Below are 17,515 nucleotides of genomic sequence, written 5' to 3' on the forward strand. Positions count from 1 at the left end.
TGGGCTCTAGGCACATGGCCTTCAGTAGTTGTGGCACACAGGCTCAACAGTTGTGGCTCATGGGCTCTAAAGCGCTGACTCAATAGTTACGGCACATGGGATTAGTTGCTCTGTGGCATATGGGATCTTGCTGGAGCAGGGATCAAAACCGTGTTCCCTGCATTGGCAGGTGGATTCTTATGCACCGCGCTATCTCGGAAGCCCAAACCACCAGTTTTTTGTGGTGTTGGAAATGGGCATTGATCTAGCTGTATAGAATGAATAAAGCGTTCCAGGGGGTTAACTGCTGCCTCCTTATTTTATCATCTTTCATCCCAGTTCCAGAGGTCCCTGGCACTACCAGTTCCTAAAACCTTTGAGGATTCTGATGTGTTGTTTCTTAGCTTTCCTCATTGCCAGCTTAGAATTCAGTTCTCTCTGGTCTGCCATTGATTACCCCTCATCCATCTGTTTTCTAGTTTCCAGCGTTTTTTTTGTTGTTGTTTTGCTATTCCTTTTCTTTTGTTCTTTCAGACCTTGTGGATTTATGTCTTTTTTTTTTTTAAAGACCTTCACAGTCACAAAATGACTGCTGCAACTCCTGACATCACATCCATGCATTATAGCATTCAAAAAAGGAAGAAGGAAGTTTTTATCAGGAAGACAAATTGTTCCAAAGTTAGACCACCCCTCAGTCTGATTGGTCAGATTTGTATGTTCACCACATGCTCACCCCTAAATCAATCACAGCAAAAGGTAAGGGAAACCATTAGGGTTCAATAGTTGGGGCTGGGAGGAAAGCCCACCATTTCAGAGCATATTTCTGCCATATGCCTGCACAAACTAGGGGCTCTGTAAGCAAGTAATATGGGAAAAGGGCTGTTAAGTAGGCAATCAACATTGGTTGCCATGTTTCTGATACAAGCACACCACATGTAACATTGAAGACTATTGATTAGTGACAATCAGGCAAAATCAGATTAAAAGTGAGAACAGAGGTAGAGGATAAGGATTATATTTTATAGGAATGAAATGTCTGACCAGACTTAGCAAAAGTTTCAGAGTTTGGCTTTAGGAATAAAGTTAAGATAATGGAGTAAGAGTTTGATTAAATTCACAGCTAGAACCAGATATATCACATTGATATTAATAGAAAAAAAGACAAGAAAGAAAATATTTCCAAAGAGGAAAATAGCACATTTGAAGTTTTTGGGGGGATTTCTACTTAGGAAAGAAATGGTTCTCAGTGAAAAAGTCAGTAGACCTCTCGATGTAGCTAAGGAGGTTAGCTAGTCCTGCTGCTTGTGATGAATTATTCGAAGACTCACCCACTTAGAAAAAGCCGTGTGCATTTACAATAAATCATTAATAATAAAATTGATTGTACCTTGTGAAAAACCAAACAAACAGGTATATGGAGTTCCTTTTGAAATATTTGTTCTCAAGTTCTGAGGGAATTGTGCCAGTTGGGTTTTTAGTCCCACGTAACAGAATTTACTCTAGCCAGTTTCAACAGAAACATAATTTATTAGGGTCTAACTTATAGCTCAGAGAAACTCTGGGAGGGTCAGAGTCAGGGCTTGGTGGCCTCACAACCAGAAACAAATGATGAGGTGGCTACACTGAAGACTCCGTCACAGCATCAGCCACTGAAGACCCTGTTAGAGCGCCCTCTGCTGCTGTCTGCAGTGAAGACCCACATTGGGACGTCTGCCGCCTCCCCAGTTGGGCGCCTCCACTCCACCCTTCCCAGAAGAGTAGTTCCTGTATGCTGCCGGTTTCCTCTAATTGTTCTGTAAATATATGGGTGTATCTGATTAGTGGAGCCTACGTTACATGTCAGGAGCTTAGCTGCAAGAGAGGCCAAGAAGCCGAGTTTCTGATTTCTACCTTTGAGAGTGGGACTCATAACGTGGGAAATTTGCCAAACATGGGAATAATGTACAATAGATGCTGGGCCTCTGTGACAGCACATACGCCAGATGCAAAGAGGACAGATGGGGCCAAGAGCATGGGGTCCGGAGTCAGATGGACCTTACTTAGTTCAAGTAGAGCTCCAGAGCTTCCCCTACGGTTCACTCTGGGTCAGCTACTCACGCCTGTTTCCTCATATGTAAAATACAGATAATAGTGATGACATCACACTGGTGCTATTAAGGTTAAATGAGGGAAAGTTTAAAGCATCTAACCCAATGTCTGGTGCAGGTGCATGGTGGACACTCACTAATTACAGGTTCATATTGTTTTTGCTGATGTTGTTGGTATTATTGTTGATGTAGGGACAATCAAAGCTGAGGATATAAAATTGAATCTTTGTAGAAACCATTTGATAGTTTCTGTCCCAGGAATTAGTTTCAGTATTAGATTTACATGCCCCATTTCCGGTTTAAAAAAAACAGAAACAAAAACAAAAACAACCAAGAGGGGTTAGTACGAATGTCCTGATAAATTATAAATGCTTCTGTCATTCTCACCATTTTCTTGTATCACCCCCCTCACTCCTTTATTTGTCCACTGTTACAATCACAGAATGCCAGTTTTAAGTCAGCACATGCCCTCTTAAAAAATCAAAGTATAGGGACTTCCCTGGTGGTCCAGTGGTTAAGACTGCACTTCCAAAGCAGGGGGCGTGGGTTTGATCCCTGGTTGGTGAACTAAGATTCCCACATACCATGTGGCGCAGAGAAAAAGTTAAAAAAAAAAAAAAAAAGAACAGCTCAATGTACGTTGATATTGACAATGTCATGTTTGGTGTTTCTTGGTAAAGGAGGTCTTTTATATGTGTATATGTTGACAAATATATCAAACAGGCTTGATAAAAATTTTGGCTGAGAAAAGGATGTTAACGTATATAAACACCCCTGTGAAATAAAAGGTTAGTGGATACATTGCAAGAGTATACCGTCATAAAAAAGAAGTCCTCTCTGTGACCAGATTTCAGTGAAATCCTCCCTCTATTTTTAGATGAATGGTGAAAATATGGTTTTGTTATGCTACATAAGCTTTTCTGCATGTGCTACACAGCTAACCCTCTTGGAGTGTAGTGGGCAGAGTGCATTCTTTTGGAGTCAGAGGGTTGGCAAGCTCGTCTCTGCTCTGCCATTTATTAGCTGGGTAACCGTTTTGAGCCTCAGATTTGTCATCTGTAAATGGAAATAAAATACGCTTCTTGCAGGGTTCTTGTGAATTAAACGAAGGATTCAGTATGTTTGATGGTTAGTAAAGTGTCTGACACACATGACGAAGAAGTACATTGACAAAGGGGAAAGGTAGCAGAAATAATTTTAAAAAATTAAATTGGGCCTTGACTTTCATTGTACTGCATCAGCTGTTTATGAAGAATTTGCTTTGTTAATTAGTGTTAGGCTGGCAACATTACTTTAGTTTTCCCTGTGTCTCAGTCAATGTGGGCTGCTATAACAGAAGACTGTAAACTGGGTGGCTTATAAACAACAGAAATTTATTTCTCAGAGTTCTGGAGGCTGGCAAGTCCAAGATCAAGATTGTGGCAGATCTGATGTCTGGTGAGAACTCTCTTCCTGGTTCATAGATGGCTGTCTTCTCTCTCTGTCCTCAGACGGTAGAAGGAGCAAGGGAGCTCTCTGGGATCTCTTTTGTAAAAGCACTACCCTCATGACCCAATCACCTCCCAAAGGCCCCACTTCCTAATACCATTGCATGGGAGGTTAGGATTTAACATATGAATTTTGGGGGGAACACAAGCATTTTATCTATAGCCCCCTGGATACTGTCGGACCTGTGGTCTGGTTTTCCATTGCTGCAGAACAAACCTTTGTAAAGCTTAGTGATATAACAATTTTATTATGCTTCCAGATTCTGTGGGTCAGGAATACAACAGGGGACCATAGAGATGGCTTGCTTCTGCTCCACAATGCCTGGGGCTTCAGGTGGGAAGACTTGAACAGCTAAGGATAACTCAGAAGGTAAGGGCCTGGAATCATCTGGAGACCTTTTACTTACATGTGTGGTATCTGGGCTGGGCTTATCTGAGGTTGTCACCTGGAGCACCTACACTTGGCCTCCCCCTGGGGCTTGGGCTTGTTACGGCGGGGTGAATGGGTTCCAAGACAGAGCATCCAGACTGCGAACATTCCAAGTGTACTGGGGAAAGTTGCATAGCCTTTCTGATCTAGTCTTAGAAGTCACAAAGCCATCGCTTCTGCTACATTCTATTGGTAGAAGTGAATCACCAAGGCCAGCCTAGATTCAAGGGGAAGGGAATTAGGCTCCACTTCCTGATGGTGGAGTGACTGGGTCACATTGCAGAAGAGCATGTGGGATAGGAGATGAGAGAGCACATTTTAGCCTGGCAGGAAAGTTTGGTCCATGTGAAAATGTTCCAGATATGTTATTAAACAAGAAAAGCAGATTATAGAACAGCATGTACAGCACGATTCTATTTTTGTTTAAAAATATGCAGGGACTATATACACTACCAACTGTAAAATAAATAGCTAGTGGGAAGTTGCTATATAACAAAGGGAGATCAACTTGATGATGGGTGATGCCTTAGAGGGCCAGGACAGGGAGGGTGGGAGGGAGTTGCGGAAGGGAGGGGATATGGGGATATATGTAAAAATACAGCTGATTCACTTTGATGTACCTCAAAAGCTGGTACAAGAGTGTAAAGCAGTTATATTCCAATAAAGAGCTTAAAAAAAATATGCAGGGACTTCCCTGTTGGTCCAGTGGTTGAGACTCTGCACTTCCAATGCAGGGGGAGCAGGTTTAATCCCTGGTTGGGGAACTAAGATCCTGCATACAATGTGGCGCAGCAAAAAAAAAAACACACACACACACACACATATAAACGCACACACACACATATATACACGCATACACACACATATATGTGCAAAACTCTGTATGAGTGTGCATATGTGCATGAATGCATGCATGTATATGTCTATAGTGGGTATAATATATCAAGGCCACAGAAATTGGGTGTGCTAGAAATATGACAATTATTTTCTAAAACTCAATTTTTGACTACTAGTTCCATACTCCCACCCCCAGAGTCCATCCCTGCCCATTCTTCCCGAGACAGAAAGTGATACTTAGTTGCTTCCAGATGAACCCAGTTGTCCACCCCCAGAGTCCATCCCTGCCCATTCTTCCCGATACAGAAAGTGGTACTTAGTTGTCCATCCTGCCCATTCTTCCCGATACAGAAAGTGGTAGTTAGTTGCTTCCAGATGAACTCAGTTGACTTCAGTGGTTTCTCAGTCCCTTCAGTCTTAAAGTTCTGACAGATTCAGGATTGTTTCCTCTCTGTATTCCTCTTGCCCCCTGGAATCGATGCTACCCCTGGGGGGTGTTAAAAGAAAAACTGAGACATGTTAAACATTCTGAGAGTTTATCTGAGCAAAAACTGAGTTGAATGGGGCAGTGCCAAACCGGAAGTGGTTAAGAGTGCTCTGCAGACAGGAGCCAGGGGCACGACATACAGAGAAGATACAGAAGCAAAGGAAGGAAAGTATTTGGCTACAGCTTAAAGCCTAGATGGCTGTGTGTGATTGCATGTCCTTAGCGTTTTGATTTCGTAACCTTGAGGCATTTACAGGCTTAGATTTTGGTTTGCTTACATCGACCACCACAACTTTAGAGCCACCTCAGCCTAATGGCCTCCTCTTTTAATTGATTTAATGGGAGCTTGTGTAAATACCACTTTAGCAGCAACAGGAAGGGGGTGCCTACTTTTTCATCTTGCCAATGACATCCTGCATCAGATGTCTCTCTGCCCACCTGTCAGCCTGAAGGCCCTGGCTTGGCTCCACCTGGTTTCCTGATGCTGGGTCTCTCTGGAGATGGGGCCTCATCCTCCACATTCCCCCAGGGCAGCGAGTCTGTGTCATAACCTTCCACTGTAGTGGTTTCTTGTCTGGGCGGAAGGATGATCTTTTCTTCGGGGCTGTTCTTTTCCTCTCTCAGCTTATTTCCGAGCACCATTTGAGCCCTGGGGAGATTTTGGATGCTCTTGCAGGACAACCTGGGAGCCATGCAGATCTGGGGCCGACTAGGCTACTTTAATATGTGGACATGCCCCTCTGTCCCTTCTCTCTGATTGCTGCTCCTCTATACCTCACCAGCTTACACTCAACTTATAGATCTTCTCTACTCTGGGCTCCCCCAAATTTTAAAGGGTTTTAAAAATTTCCACCCATTCCGAAACTCCACTTTAAGGACTCTTGTATCTGCTAGGAATGCTTTTGGTTGCAAGAAACAGAGCACGTGTCTCACGGCAGCTTAAATCAGTGTCTTTATTTTTCTCACAGGCGAGAGCTGTGCAGTGACTCTGTGATGTCCTCTATGTTCTGGAGCAGTGCTGTCCAACAGATATATAAAGGGAGCTGCATACATAACTTAAGAAATTCTAGTAGCAACATTAAAAAGAGCAAAAGAAACAGGTAAAATTGATTTTAATAGTATATATTATTTAACCCACTATATCCCCAAATGTTCATTGTAATATGCAATCAGTATAAAATTATTAAGGAGACATTTTTACATTTGAGGGGCACTAATTCTTCAAAATTCACTATGTATTTTATACCTATGGCACATCTGTTTGAACTCCCTGCGTTATTTGCTTGATAGACTCATGTAACGAGTGGCTACTTATTGGATGGTGTACATCTAGGGCCTTTATCTTTTTGTTTGCTAACCTGTCTTAGCCTGTTGCCTTGTTGCCTCATGGTTACACACTGGCTGCTGCACACTAGGTATCAGTTCTGCACTTAAGGAAGGAAGAAGGAAAAGATGACATCTATATCCAGAAAGTGAAATATTTTCTAGAAATCTCTAGCAGACTTTTGCCCATATCTCATAGGCTAGTACTGTGTCACCTGGCTGTGCGTTACTGCAAAGAAGGCTGGGAAAATGGCACCCAAACAAAATTGGGGTTCTGAGAGTAGGATAGAAAGAGGAAGATGGATACCAGGGCGCAGTCATCAGAGTCTGTTGCAGGGCCCAGTGCCCCCACCACACTCTGCACTTGACCCTCTTGCTTCCTCTGCTGACTTTTCCTCCCATTTCCCAACTCAGAGGTTCTTCACCACTCAGGGAGTGGGAGGTAGAGTGGGGGAGGGTCCAGGAAAAACTGTTTTCAACTATTTTCATATCTTTCTCAATCCTTTCTGTTTTACACTGCAGTGCAGCTTTTGGTCTTAAAAGAAAAAAAAGAAATGTGTGTTCTTTTTAGTACCTCTGCTAAAAATCTCTAAAGTAATGGGTACCCACCCATCTAGCTGGGGGCGGGGGAGCAACAAACACAGAGTCTTAGAAAGCAAAGCAATTAATATTTTATATGTCATCCTGCTACATTGCATAGGAAAGAGAACAATGTACATCTGGATGGTGAGAAAATTATGGGAATGTTTTTCCATTTCTTTTTGTTTGTCTGTATTTCTGAGCTTTATACTCTAAAGAACTATAATTTACTTATAGGATTAAAATTTTTGGTCTATATAATCCAGATGTAGCAAATTGAGATTTTAAAAAATATCAAATAATCCCAGGATATAACTTCAATTACTGTAATACAATAGCACTCAATTAAATATTAGTATAGATTGGCAATAGGATATTTAGGGAGTATATTTAAAAGAGTAGAACGTCTTTGATTAATTTTATCAGAGGTTAACGAAATCATTGGACAAAGAGTAAATGCTGATTTGATTCAGAGGCAGCCCCTGGTTTAGGTTAGCTTAGGTTTGTGGATTTTAACTTGCCTTCTCCTGAGTCACTCCTAGGTGGGAAGAATCTTTGGCGCCTGGCCTGGAGTAATTGATTTGCTCTAGGCTAGAAGTTTAGGTCCTAGTCCAGATTACAAGTCTGGTTCTGGCTCACAGAGTCCTGGAGGGAGGGGAGATGGGAGTGCTGTTTTTCTTGGCAGCCTCATGGAAGTTTCTTCAGCCCAGAGCGTGTTCTTGACACCAGGCTGACGAGCATGTCCAGTATCATCTATGAGGGAGGGCTTGGCATTCCTGGACAACTGAGCATAGAGGAAAATGAAGATGCCCTTGGAGATGCCAGTCTCCTTGAAGATAAATGAGATAATTAGGAGAGCTCTGGGAAAGGAGAATGTGTGGTTTTGATTTTATGTTTTAAACCAAGTTGTAAAACTTGGAAAGCTTAAATAAAGGGAAAGTCAGAGGAAGCTTCCAGACTGCTGAAATCAGTACATTACCAGGATGTAAGCCATGGAAGTCATCTAAGAGTGAACCTTTTAGAGAGGAAAAACAGATGATGTGTTTTTCTTAAGTAACGTGTTGATATTAAAAATATATATATATATATTTTATTCTAGGATCTTAAGACCTGTGTATCAAAACAAAACTTAAATAGTATTTTGATTTCCAAAGGTTTATGTTCATTGATTGTTAAGTTTCAGTAATGAGCAGGGTAGAAACATTTTCATTATCATAAAAATCAGTTGCAAGAAATTGTATTACAATAATTTCCTTGCAGTTTGTTAATATTTTTCCCACCTCAAATTCTCAAAAATGTGAAAACACAACCCAATTTTTATTGTATCAATAATAAAGAAATAGTGTTCTGAATAAATCTATTGAATTTATACAGTTCTCAAGTTTTGATAGTACAATATAAAATGGTCTGAGTAAACTAATTCAATTATTTTTTATACTCGTGCATTTCTTAAGTGTGCAGCATTATGGAAACACAAAGTTTAATGAGAATTTTCTAGTGTCAGTGTTTACAGTGTAGGCCCCTAAGGGGGAAATTTCATTGTGATTCCTTGTACCATTGTTAACTGCAAAAGATCTCTGTTTTCCAGTGGGGAGGGGACTGTCTTTTTTCCACTGTGCTGCAGTAGCAGAGTAGATATTTTTTTAGTTAAATTTTTTGTTGTTGTTGAGGTATAGTTGACATATGTAAGTAAACATTATATTAGTTTCAGATGTATAACATAATGATTTGATATTTGTATATATTGTGAAATAATCACCACAATAAGTCTAGTTAACATCTGTTACCATACATAGTTAAAAAAATTGTTTTTTCTTGTGTTGAGGTCTTTTAAGATCTACTCTTTTAGCAACTTTCAAATATGCAGTACAGTATTATTAACTATAGTTACCATGCTGTGCATTACATACCTGGGAATTAATTATTTTATAACTGGAAGTATGTACCTCTTGACCCCTTTCACCCAGTTCTTCCACCTTCCACCCCACCCCCCAGCCCCCTTGCCTCTAGCAACCACCATTCTGTTCTCTGTATCTATGAGCTTGGTTATTTGTTGTTGTTTTATAGATTCCACATATAAGAGAGATCATACAGTATTTGTATCTGTCTGACTTACTTCACTGAGCACAATGCCCTCAAGGACCATCCCTGTTGTTGCAAATGGCAGGAATTCCTTCTTTTTTTTTATGGCTGAATAAAATTTCATTGTATACATGTACATACCACATCTTTTTTAAAAATTGAAGTATAGTTGATTCAGTGGGGTGAATCATTTTTTAGCTTTGCTAAAAGAGCCTATACAAAACACAACACTGAGAGAGTGGCTCTGAGTCCACCCTTTTAAAACCAGTAGGTTTATACCCACTAAGGGGCAGGGCTGAGAGACTATAGCAAACCTTTCCTGTAGTTCTGTGCAGACTCTAGGGTGTGGCGCCTGCTAGTTAGCCCTTGTGTATTGGTTCATACCTTTCAGGTGTTAAGTACCAGAAAGCTGAACTCAAATGTATCTAACCCATTAGAAAGTTATTGGCTTCTATTGGCTTATATCACTGTAAAGTTGAGAGGTAGAATGGCCTTCAGGGCTAGTTTGATCTAGGAGCTCAATGATGTCACTCAGGACTTACTTCATTTTTCAAGTTTGCCTTTCGAAGTGCCAGTTTTATCCAAAGGCTTCCTGCCCTCATGGGCACATGATGGCGGTCAACAGCTCCTGGGTCTACATACTTCTTCCGTGCCAGAGAAAGATAGACTTTCTCCTCCAAATATCAAAGTAAATGCTAGCCTTCACTCTGATTAAACCAGTTTAGGTCATGTCACCAGTTGCTGTGACCAGAGAAATGCCACATGATAATAGATCACTGAGGTAAAAGTGATTGTCTCAGGCTATTTAGATCTGGAGATAAAGGGGTATCAATTCCACCCCTGACTAAACATAGAGGAGGGGCGGCTCCACGAAGGAACTCTGAGTACTTTTAGAAATGTGAGGAAGTAGGGAAATTTTAGGTATTCAACTCAACAATTGCCCACTACAGTTTGCTTCTTTATCCTCTGTTAGTCATGATTTCTTAGCTCCTCTTCTTGCAATTGGAAGTTCTTGAACTTGATTTATAATCCCCATGCTCTGTCCCATTCCCCACCAAGTCTTCTCATTCTATTCATACACGAAGTCTGTTTTATGGAAAGGTGGAAATTTCCCTGGAACTCATCCTTTGCCACCCAAAACAGTGAGGTCATGATAAAACGTCCCTTCTACAGTGCTGAGAACAAGAACCAGAGGAGCCTTCTGGAAACATGGCATTGTCAGGATCAAGCCTGCACTGGCCATGGAAATCATCTGGTCAGCATGGCGCTAGCTCAGCACAGACAAGGTGCACAGTACAAGTAGGGTGATAGGACTCGTGACCCTGGGTGTGCAGTCAGAAGTAAAGTTTCTTGGATGCTGGGAGGCCTGGGACTTCTAGTTCTAACATATATCCTTGACCAGGGATGTGATGTGATATGCTACCTACAAGGGACTCACTGGTTCCTGTAGCTGACAGAAGTATTGAGATTTTTCCATCTAGGTGGGAAGAAGAGTATCTACCACTGAGTACAGTGAGCTTCAGTCATTCATGAAATATGAGGGTGAGTCAAAAATTATCCGCACTCAGGTTGTATTCAATCTTCTGTAAATTCTACAGCTAGAGTGCAGATAATTATTGACTCAGCTTTGTATTTAGCGAGTTCTGACTCCACTCTAGGGGCTGTGCTGGCCTTGGAGATACAGTGGTGAACTTGCAAGCTCTCCTGCTTGCATGGAGTGTTAAGTAATGGGGGCATGCATTAGTCAAGTTTCTCTTGGCTTTGGGGAACGGAATTGACCCTGCAGACTTGTTAGAAGAATACTGAAGGTTCTTAGAGAATTCACAGAAGGAGCAGGGACTACGGCAGCTTACTGGCTAGAGGTTAACAGTCTTCTCTGAGAGTGCTGTTGTTGGTGTGAAGAGGTTTCTGTGTCCAGTCTCTGTGGGTCGCAGTTCCAAATTCCTAGAGGGAAAATCTGATTGGTCTACCTTGAGTGAATCAACTATGGGCCCAAGGTGATGAAGTACAGACGTGATTGTCAGAAGCCTACGCTGTTGAGTGCAGTTTTCAGAGAAGGGCAGATGCTGTGAACCTGAAGGCCACTCTCTGCGGACAGGGAGGTAGATAAGCAAAAGCAATTACAGCCCAGTGTCACCAGTGCTGCGCTAGGGGAAGCATGAAGTTGTGTGGGGGTGTATCAGTCAAGATTCTTTTGGAGGCAAGGTTTATAAACCCAACTTAAACCAACTTATGCAAACAGGGGAAATTGTTGGAAGCCTTACACTGAGAAGGGTAAGGGGCAGGTAGTATCAGGGGTCACTGGAACTAGGGACTTGAATCCTGCTAGGTATTTTTTTCTCAGTCTCAACCCTGCTTTTCTCTGTTTTGTCAACTTCTCTTCCTTAGGAAAACATTTTTGAAATTTGAAATATGGCCACTGGCAGCTCCTGAGTCCCATATCTCTTGGCTTCACCATGAGAGAATAAATCATTTTGTCCAGATTCAGTTACAAAAATCCTAAGGAATGACCCTGATTGGCTTGGCTTTAGGTATGAGTCCATCCCTTAACCAATTAACTGTGTCAAGAGAGGTAGAATATGTAAATATTTCATATGCAAATAGAATAAATAAAAACATATTCTACACTACTGCTTCGTGATAGGTAAATGACAAACCAAAACGATTAATACCAAATACTTTAGGTTAATATTCCATGTACTAATTATCTATTGCTGCATAAGTTACCTCCAAACTAGTGGCCTAAAACAACAATAAATATTTATGATCTCACATAGTCTCTGTGGTTTGAAATTCAGGACTGACTTAGCTGGGTGGTTCTGGCTCAGGGTCCTTCCTGAGGTTCAGTCAAGATGTCAGCTGGGGCTGAAGTCATCTGAAGTCTTGACTGAGGCTGCAGAATTCGCTTCCACGACAGCTCACTCACATGGTACTCAGTTCCTTTAGATGTGGTCCTGTCTACTGGCAGCTTGTGTGTCCTTATGACATGGTGGCTTTTCCCAAGATGAGCAATCCTAGAGAGAGCAAAGTGAAAGCAATAATGTCTTTAATGGCCTAGCTTCGGATGTCACACTCTATCATTTCTGCAATATTATTTTCTATATATTGGTCAGCTCTATTCAGTGTGGGAGTGGGGAATTTCCCTGGGGGTCCAGTGGTAGAGAATCTGTCCTGCAATGCCGGGGACATGGGTTCAATCCCTGGTCAGGGAACTAAGATACCACATGCCTTGAGGCAACTAAGCCTGCATGCCACAACTACTGAGCTTGCGCGCCTCAACTAGAGAGACTGCGTGCTGCAAACTACAGAGCCCACATGCCCTGGAGCCCATGCACCTCAACTATATAAGAGAAAAACCCACACACCGCAACTAGAAAGAAGCCCAAATGCTGCAGCGAAGAGCCCATGTGCCACAACGAAGACCTGACACAGCCAAAAATAAAATAAAATGTTAGAAAAATGTGGGAGGGGACTATACAAGGGTGTGAATCCCAGGAGGTAAGAATCAGTGAGGCCACCTTGGAGCTGTCTTAGGCTAGCACATTCCTCAAAACACATCCTGAAGACCTGGGATGTTAAAAGTCGTTACATGAAGAAGTGGATTTGCAGTCAAGTCAGTTTGAGAAAGGATCCATAAAACCAAGTTAAACCGGTTTCTTTCCTTCAGTGTTTCCATACAGCTTTTGGTACATTGAGACCTGCTTTGAATTCCTGAAAGAAAGGTAGAGTAAACCACACTTTCTGTTTCATTCTCCAGCTTTTCCTCCAGTGGGCCCTCTGCCCTCCCACACCCCTATTTCCTTCCCTCTCAAAGCATATCAGAATGCTGCCTCTCTCGTGTCAAAAATGTATGTTTCTGGCAAAGCAATACATTTTCATTTGGAGTTGCTCATCCTTGATCCTCCGAAATCTTCCTATTGATTTGGGCAATGCACATCATGAAAATCTAAGAGTGATTAAAAAGTAAAGGAACACGTGTGTGTGTATGTGTGTGTGTGTGTGTGTGAGGTGAGTGGACAACCTCTGAGGAAATTCTGCAGAGAAGTTTTACAAAGCTCCCTATGTCAGCGATGGTGTTGGGTGACATTGAGTCATATAGTGACAAACACTGTTTGAAGGCCAGCAGCCATTCGTACATGCAAGTTTGGGTGGCTTCTTTAAGATGTGTTTGTTGGTGTAAACACAGGGTGTGGATTCGTCAGATCTTGTACTTTGAGTTTTTGCCAACGGATACTGAACCTTACAGTTTTGAGACCTTCTCCCCCTCCTCTTGTCTTAAGTGGGTTTTTTTGGTTTTCGTTTCTTTTGTTTAGGTTCTTTGTTATGGCAACAACCCAATATATTGAAAGTGTTTTGTCACGTTTCTTTAAGCTGGTTACACCATCTTGAATTATTTAACTCAGTTATACTCACTAAGGTAGTATGTATGTGAAAGCTTCTACACCATATGTGTTTATGGAAATGTGCTGATTGAGATGTTTCCAAGCACAGCATCTGCTCTTATGCATCTTTTATAATATTTTGCCTCAAGCCCATACAATAATTGATCTCCACCATCTGATAATTTTTAATTTAAGACAGTTTTCCCTCTTATGTTTTTGTTAAAGGGTAATTTTAATATTTTGGAGCAAAAAAGCATCACAGTTAAAAAGAATGATCAGAAAAATGTCTTCCCTGAGATCTTCAATTTTCTTTATCCAGTGCATACTTTCAGAGAGAGCTGAAGTCTGTGCATTTAGAAGAGTAAGGTCTTCTGAATATTATATCTGAAATGGGAAAACCCAAGTTTATTCAGCCTGTGGTTTACACGGAGGTGTAGGTCACATAAAGGCTGCTGATAATAAAATTCCCCTTTCCCACCTTCTTCTCTAGACTGGAAATTTGGGCTTACTCTGGGTTCCTGATTACGATGCTCTCAGGCATCTTGCCTTTCTGCACAGAATGGAATTTCACAATGTCCAGTGTTGTCTGATGGCTTTTCTAAAATTGCCTTTGGTTTTCTCTGTGGAGAGAAGACAATAAATCCCCAAATACAACCCCACAGAGACCTGTACGTGCACAGGTGCTGATTTCAGAAAACAATGAATCATGCAGTAAGCTAGTATTCATTGACCTTCTTGAAATAGCACTTGCAACAATCTATTATTAATAATATTTCCTGAGATCTCAAAATCAGAGGATCAGCTCTACCTAGGGGACCAACTTCTTGACCAACCAAAACATACATTGGTTCAAATATCGTGAAGAAAGTGCAACCACCTTAACTATAAAACCTGCTGCCTTTAAAGCTGGGGGAGGTGCCCACGGACCTCCAAATGTTGTGTACATCAGTGTCTCCCTAGTGTGATTTGCAAGCCACTGTCAGAATGCAAGATGATTTTCAGTGGTGTGTGGATAAACTTTCAATAAAATTGTAGTCATTGTTCACTTGTAGTGGGTTGAATTGTGTCTCTCTCAAAATTCCAGAACTTCACCCAGAACCTCAGAATGTGGCCTTATTTGGTAGCAGGGTCTTTGCAGATGTAATTAGCTAAGGATCTTGAGATGAAATAATCTTAGAATGGGCCTTGAATCCAGTGACTAGTGTCTTTATAAGAGAAAGGAGAGGGACATTTGGACAGAGATATACAGAGAGAAAAATCTCATATGAATACGGAGGTAGAGATTGGAATGCTGTGTGTACAAGTTAAGGAATATCAAGAAGCTAAGAGAGGGACTTCCCTGGTGGCACAGTGGTTAAGAATCTGCTTGCCAATACAGGGGACACAGGTTCGATCCTTGGTCCGGGAAGATCCCACGTGCTGTGGAGCAACTAAGCCCATATGCCACAGCTACTGAGCCTGTGTGCTGCAGCTACTGAAACTCGAGTGCCTAGAGCCCATGCTCTGCAACAAGAGAAGCCACTGCAATGAGAAGCCCATCCACTGCAATGAGAAGCCCATACACCGCAAATGAAGAGTAACCCCCACTCTCTGCAACTAGAGAAAGTCCGTGTGCAGCAACAAAGACCCAATGCAGCCAAAAAAAAAAAAAAAAAGAAGAAGCTAGGAGAGGGGATGTGGAATAGTTTCTTCTCTAGGAGGAACCAACCCTATTGACAACTTTATTTTGAACTTCTGGCCTCCTGACTACTGACTAGTGAGAGAATAAATTTCAGTTGTTTTAACCGACCTGGTTTTACATATTTTGTTATGGCAGCCCTAGGAGATGAATACACTTAAAACGTATTATATAAAATATACATGGTGTATAAAACCTGTTATTTAACAATCGTTATTATTTAGACTGAAATTCCCTAATTAGGTAGCAAAAAGTGCATTGATGTAAAATAATTAAGTAAATAATCCAATAGGAGGTAGGAAGGTATTGCAAAACTGATGTAGGTGCCACATGGATGGAAGACCAATTTGGAAAGCATTGCTGTTGGCAACCCACAGGCTCCTTTCACCTAGAGTGGCATTATGGGAGATCTTGGTCAACTTATATCTCTACCCCTATTCAACTCTGTGATTTGGGTAAGATACGAATAATGGCCTTGACAAGCCCCATCTTCCTCAGCAGTAAAATGGGAACAGTAATAAATATCTTACAGAATTTACGTGGGATTTACGAGTTCCTTTTCCTTCAGTCTTGAGATACTGAAAGCTTAGTTATCTGAACCCATTTTTGCTGAGTGTGGGGTTGGGGTCTCCTGGCAGCTGGGCTGATGTACAAAAGAATATTTTGTAATCAGTACCCCCAAATGTGAGTTGTGGGTGATAAATATATAGGGCTGAGCAATAAGAGAAGTGAGTTGTGGTAAAGCAGGAGGAACTGATGCAAGTAGCCCTTGATGAGTCATGGCTGAAGCCAACTTTCTATTATTTCTGGGCCTTATTGTGCATTTTATGAGTTATGATGGCCTTTATTTCTCCCTCTTATTCAACCCTATCATCTTGGAGTTCATAAAAGTGAGTAAAAGAACTCTAAATATAATCCAATATATCTTAGATATAGGAGAGTATGTATTTGAGAAAGTTCAGAGAAACTTTGTAAATTTGATGTGGTTCCTTGGAAATACTCTAGGATGGTTTCCTAAGCAGACTTGGTTGATATCGGCAAGGGGACCTGGAGTGGGAATAACACAGCTAACGTCTATTGTGTATTAGCCAGTGGGTATGCACTGTGTTAAATGCTCTTATTATTATTATATTTTTTGGTGTTCTGTTTTTTTAATATTTTCAAAATAGGCTTTTTGAGTCCAGATCACAAATGGTTGTTTTGAAAGGCAATTTCTTTAATTTGAAGAAGTTGAGATTTACTGACTGAAGATAAGGCCCTAGAAAATAGGAATGATGAGACTCCAGCAGAAGAGTAGCACATTGATAAGCTACCCAACAATGCTATCTTATTTAACTAGCCTTGAAATCTCTGAGGTAGGTATTGCTAAATAAAATTCTTATTTTACAGATGGGGAAACTGAGGCATGGAGTTCAGTAACTTATCCCAGATCATTTAAGTAGAGATTAAGTAACTTGTTCCAGTTCATCAAATGACACAGTCTGCCCCAAGAGTTTGTACTCCTAGCCTCTTTATTATGCTCTGTAAAGGCTTAAAAAATGTAGAAATACAGGAAGGGGAAGAATGCATCTAAATGGTGTAAGAGAAAGAACTTAGTCTTTGAAGTCAGGAAGAACTTATTGCAACCCTGGCTCTGCCACTTAGCAACTATTTGACCTTAGGCAAGCTATTTAAACTCTATACATCTCGGATTTCCCATCTGTAAAATGTATGCAGTAATATGTACATCATAGTATTCTTGTGAGGATTAAATAAGATGTATTCAGTACGATATGGGATGCATGGGAAATAGCCAAATATTTCTCCTGAGATAACTTACTTAATCCTTACAACAACCCTTTGAGGTGGATGTTTTTGTTATCACTCCTATTTTACAGGTGGGAAAATTAAGGTTTAAAGACTTTCTCAACATTACCTGGTCAGCACATGGCAGAGCAAGAATTCAAACATAGGACGTCTGATTCCACAGTCTCATCTGCTTTTACTATCTTCCTTTCCCATGTGAAAAAGACTTGGGAGTTGAGGTTAAATACACGCTTGAAAAGATTCTACAAATATAGCAGCTGGTGAAAAAGCCAGTTAGTATTTAGGACACATTCAGACAAAAATAGGGTCCAGTGCAGATGATATATTCTATGCTGTCCAGATTGCATCTGGAGTAGTG

General features: G+C 41.1%; 1 long non-coding RNA gene across 3 annotated transcripts in view; it reads left to right on the forward strand.

The window, feature by feature from the left end:
• Positions 1–17,515, forward strand: part of LOC130857016 (uncharacterized) — a 47,592-nt gene that overhangs the window by 15,964 nt on the left and 14,113 nt on the right. For 2 of the 3 annotated variants that reach the window (XR_009054739.1, XR_009054738.1), the window contains exons 3-4: positions 3,814–3,923; positions 6,276–6,407. This is a non-coding gene — a long non-coding RNA (uncharacterized LOC130857016). Of the gene's footprint in view, positions 1–1,396; positions 1,775–3,450; positions 3,504–3,813; positions 3,924–6,275; positions 6,408–17,515 lie in introns of those variants that run through there. The other variant, XR_009054740.1, reaches the window with a different exon arrangement.

Source organism: Hippopotamus amphibius, chromosome 7 (genome assembly GCF_030028045.1).
Source record: "Hippopotamus amphibius kiboko isolate mHipAmp2 chromosome 7, mHipAmp2.hap2, whole genome shotgun sequence".
Classification (NCBI taxonomy): Eukaryota; Metazoa; Chordata; class Mammalia; order Artiodactyla; family Hippopotamidae; genus Hippopotamus; species Hippopotamus amphibius.